Raw genomic sequence first — 5,078 nt, forward strand, 5'->3', positions numbered from 1 at the left:
TATATATATATATATATATATATATATATATATATATGAATATACACATACATATATACATACATACATTTCTACCTTCTTGGATTCACTCAGAGAAGTGAAGATATGTTATCCTCATCATGGTTAGGGAGCCTTAGCTAATAATTGACTAGACATATCATTTCAGACAAGAACTAAGGGTCTAACACTCCCAAAATTTCTTGATAGTGCATCTTTGGGTTTTCTATGTAACAGTGCATTTTTGCTAGAAACCCTGTTAGCTCCATACTAGAGTACAGTTGAACTTTTAGCAAATCTGTTGCAACTCCACAGGGAAGGGTTTTTCAGCAACACGTATGGTAAGGGTGTAAGTTTAGTTATCAACAACCTAGTCAAAAGCTGGGGTAGTACACCCTGAGAGAGAGAAAAAAAAAACAAGCAGTGATAAGCAACTTTAAGGTAGTTTCTGACAATAGATTTTAAACATCCTGTGGCAACTTGGAGTAGAGAGTGGTTACCAATTTGAATCACCTTTGTCATTAAAACTATCTCCAATCTCCTCCACAATAAAGAATATGATTCTGGGAAAAGTACATCAACAACGTTACTTCAAACCATCTTGCACAGGTTTCTTCTCCAGTAATGTGAATCATAGATCTCGTAAGAGGTCGTTGTCCTTGCGGTGGTATATGTATTACATACACATGTGCAACAACGAAACACTCACTTCCATAATTTCCTCGCTCACGGGGACACGCCAATAATGTAACATAGGCCATAGAATACTTCAGAGTTATTCAAAAGACTAGATATCTGGGCCAAAACCCTTCGTAGATGTTTGATAAATACTCTGATAGATAATTCCAGGCCACTGAGAGTAGCTCCTATAGCATTTTCAGCTGACACGCACACACATGCACACGCACGTACGTATGTATAGTTTTGTTTAAATTGTTAAGTTGTAAAGGGTTTGTCATATTTTGTTATACTAACCTAATTCCTGTTATTTGCTTTACTTCATAGAAACACAAGTGGACGTAGTTACTTCTAAGTACATTTTCTTTTTTAAACCCAGGCACTCGCTAGCATTTTCCTTTTGGTGTCTAAAATAGATATTTCTAGCAATGAATACAACCCATTACAACGAAAGCGAGAAAGGAAGAGAAAAAGAAGGAGAAAGAAAATGATTATATACGAGTGTATTATAAAGAGAGAGAGAGAGAGAGAGAGAGAGACGGGGAAGAGTCAGAGAGAAGACATAGTCCATGGGAAGTAGTATTTAACTAATTGCCCATAATGATGGGTATTAATGAGCTACTATTTCGTCATAATTATTCGTCTCGGATAGGTCGACTGCCTGTACTGAGAATCGTGTATACCCACAGCCACCATTTGACATTGTGTTTTACATGCTCATTTCTCGATCGTGAGAGTTCAAAGTACAAAAACACGCACACCAAACTCTCTCTCTCTCTCTCTCTCTTACACACACACACACACTCACACTTTAGAAGACTTCTTTTTTTTTTTCATCCCCAAATAATCCAGCCACACGCATTCAGTGGGTATCTTGTGATAATGTTCTTTCGAATTCAAATTAGAATATGTGATGAAAATCTATTTAATGTATTTACCGGAAGTAAGTAGAATCTTTGAAATATAAAACACCCACCCCAAAGGGAAGGAAAGTAACAAAACAATTGTGTAAAAGAAAATATGGATGACATGCATGAAACAAAACGATTGCTACATAACCAGCAAGAGAACCTTGCAAATGATCATAAGTCAGGTTGGAGATAACAGCCAAACAACCTTCAAACTAAATCTAAACGTGGGGGGGGGGATGGAAGGGGCCTGTTGTCCTTAGATATCCTGGAAAAGATGAGGCTGAACTGCTCTTGATTGGGGAGAAAATAACGACAAAGAAACACTTTGTTATCATAACGTTGTTAAAACAGATTTCTCGTAAATCAAAACATAATTTACAGTCTAATTGCTTTTACACACTCACATACACACACTCACACATTTGCCTTTCAAAACAATTGATATGGAGGTAAATGGTGTTATATTTTAGAAATGTGTGAAATAATGTGAATAGGTGTACAGCAAAAACAAATCTCACAACAATGTGTTTTTGTGTATACCGATAATTACACACACATACAAAATTAATAGCTGATTTAATCTTTATCTGAGTGTGGACAGTTTTGGAAAGCAAAGCTATTTGTTAACTCACACTACATTGTCAGTCCCTTCTCTCACAATCTTTTCACCAGTAACTTACTCGGCTTGATCTTTCTCCTATCACCTGTCTTCCGAAGTAACTTACGTTGCTAATCCTTCCTCCCACTATTACCCTTCCACAGCTAGTTCTTCCTACCACAATCATCTTAACACTGCAAGTTCTCCCTCCCACAGCAACTCTTCTGGATGAGGTGGGTGAAAAGATAAACAAGCTGTGAGAAATAGAAATAAAGAAAGAAAGAAGCAGAGAGAGCGAGAGGATACAACAATTTATTAGAAACAGACGTCGTTTTAACGACAAAGGAGGTATCTGTCATAGCTTAATGAACTTCGAAGCAAAGGCACTTGGAAACTTCTAATCAAACCTCACACGAACAGGAAAATGTAAGGTAACTTCGAATTCCTTAGCAAGCAATAAAAGGGCAAGAAACTGGAATAAAATTCACAAAGACACAGGCGTGGCTGTGTAGTAAGAAGCTTGCTTCCCAATGCAATGGCTCCAGGTTCTGTCCCACAGTGTTGCACCTTGGGCAAGTGTCTTCTAGTATATCATTGAGCCAACTGAAGTCTTATGAGTGGATTTGGCAGATGGAAACTGTAAGAAGCCCATCGTGTATATATGTGTGTCCGTGTGAGTTTTTATGTCCGTCCCCTATCACTACTTGACAACCGGTGTTGGTGTGTTTGCGTCTCCGTAACTTAACGGTTCGGCATAAGAAACCGATGGAATAAGTACCAGGCTAAAAAAATATGTACTGGGGTTTACTCATTCGACTAAAAATTCTTCTACGCAGTACCCCCATATGGCCGCAGTCTAATGACTGAAACAAGTTAAAGATAAAAGGTGCCACTTTAGCTGTGTAAAATTACTCACATCGCAACTATGTGGTTTCAGGTTCAGTCCCACTATGTAACACCTTGGGCAAGTGTCTTCTACTGCAATCTGAGCCTGACCAATGCCTTGTGAATAAATTTTGTAGATGGAAACTGTGTAGAATCCCATCATATGTTTTATTTTTGTGTGTTTTTGTTTGTCCACTACCACAACCTAACAACTGGTTTTAGCTTGTTTATGTCACCGTAACTTAGCGGTTTGGAAAAATAGAGCGATAGAATAAATTCCAGATTTTAAAAAATACATATTAAGTACTAAGGTCGATTTGTTAGACTAAAACCTTGTGTCCCAGCACGGCCGCAGTACAGTGACTGCAACAAGTAAATGATAATGCGAGGATATCTGAAACAATCGAAGAAAGAGTTACAGTGGTTGCATAAAAAGAATCAGAAAAATGTCGAAGGTATGTCGCAAAACAGAATGCAGTTGATGGATTTGTTTAAAAACGTGAGGATATAAAGCATGTTAGAAAGTTGAAGATGGATGCTCTATGTTTAAAATGTGCTGCAAAGAGTTAGTTAGAGGAAAGAATTTCAAGAAATTCAGAAACAATCCCTATGCTTTTACAGTTTTTTTCTTAGACTGCATAAATAACCAATGTGTGAAGGTTAACATGCAGCATACTGTCGTACTCAAGTGAATGTAAATTGTCTTAAACAGAGTTGCAATAGAAACCGGAAGTGACATAACAGAATTTCATAAAACAAGATTCATATCCAATGGGTGGTCTTCCAGTGTAGGTTTCGTGTGGGACAACTTCTATAATCACGAAGTTGTCAAACATTCACTCAATTTTGTTGATTGCAAATGATGATACCATACTTACATCGACTACAGAAGGGCGATGGATGCTCGCCAAGAAGAAAATTAGGTGACAGTGTGGGACCAGTAATGATTTACATCTTCATGAGCCTATGAAGCAAAACAAATTTTAGAGATCACGAAAAGCTATTCACGAATCTCAATGCGTGCATCAATGAGCGTCATATTTTCCCGTAAAAGTGTTTGTTTTCGTCTTTATATATATGCAGCACGATGTTTTGTCAGTGAACAGGTTGCGGTTTCAAAGCAACAAAAATATTTTGACACAAATTAAATTTAAATGTTGAAGTGAATCTAACGGTTTTTGTGTGTTTCTTAAATGGCTTATAAACACCTTCCACACTGCAACTCTGTGTGTGTGTGTGTGTGTGTGTGAGTGTGTGTGTGTGTGTGTGTGTGTGTGTGTGTGTGTGTGTGTGTGTGTGTGTGTGTGTGTGTGTGTTACATCTCACACATTTATTTTATACATGAAATTATGGGTTGTCACTCTCGTCACTTCTGATTTGTATCGCAATTTATTTTCATTCAGTACAATTTATTTTCACTTTTCAACGACAATCAACTGCATATTGTTAATTGCTTTACCTGTAAGAGAGTGTTAATACTTTATGTGTGTGTGTGTGTTATACTTTTTAGTTTGTTATGCCATGTGAACAGTGCTTGATGATTGTGCTAGGACACCAGACGTGTTAAAAATGATGCCCGGCATGCTCTTGGCACATAAAACTAATAGTAGCACATAAAAATATATACTGGGCTTATTAATTAATATTTATCTCTCACCAGATAGAATATATATATTTTTTTGCTGATCTTACCTATATATATGTAAGGGACGACCGTGCGAACTCAAAAAGGAGAAATGGTGACGAATGGAAAAACAGAGGACTCCTTTTATTTAAACGTGTCACACGGTCGAACACACAATAATATATCGAAAATGATATATATGATATGTTATGCGACGATAACATAGATGACCAGTAATGAAAGACCACAACCGTATAAGATGAATAACAGAAGTATTTATTGTAGCGTTAAAGATGTATGTCTGTGTGTGAGTGTGAATGCGACATATAAGAACATAATCAAAGACAGGCCGTCATACAAAGAAAAGTGTGTATGTGAGTGATAC

At 37.1% G+C, this 5,078-nt stretch overlaps 1 long non-coding RNA gene across 2 annotated transcripts in view; it reads right to left on the bottom strand.

Annotated features, from left to right (window-relative positions):
• LOC128249607 (uncharacterized) overlaps nt 1-5,078 on the bottom strand; it is a 154,762-nt gene that overhangs the window by 14,502 nt on the left and 135,182 nt on the right. Inside the window, exon 2 of one of the 2 annotated variants that reach the window (XR_008265716.1) lies at nt 973-1,082. The exons of the other annotated variant lie outside the window; for it this stretch is intronic. This is a non-coding gene — a long non-coding RNA (uncharacterized LOC128249607). The remainder of the gene's footprint in view (nt 1-972; nt 1,083-5,078) is intronic. 2 annotated transcript variants of the gene reach the window in all.

The sequence above is a fragment of the Octopus bimaculoides genome, chromosome 16 (genome assembly GCF_001194135.2).
Source record: "Octopus bimaculoides isolate UCB-OBI-ISO-001 chromosome 16, ASM119413v2, whole genome shotgun sequence".
Classification (NCBI taxonomy): Eukaryota; Metazoa; Mollusca; class Cephalopoda; order Octopoda; family Octopodidae; genus Octopus; species Octopus bimaculoides.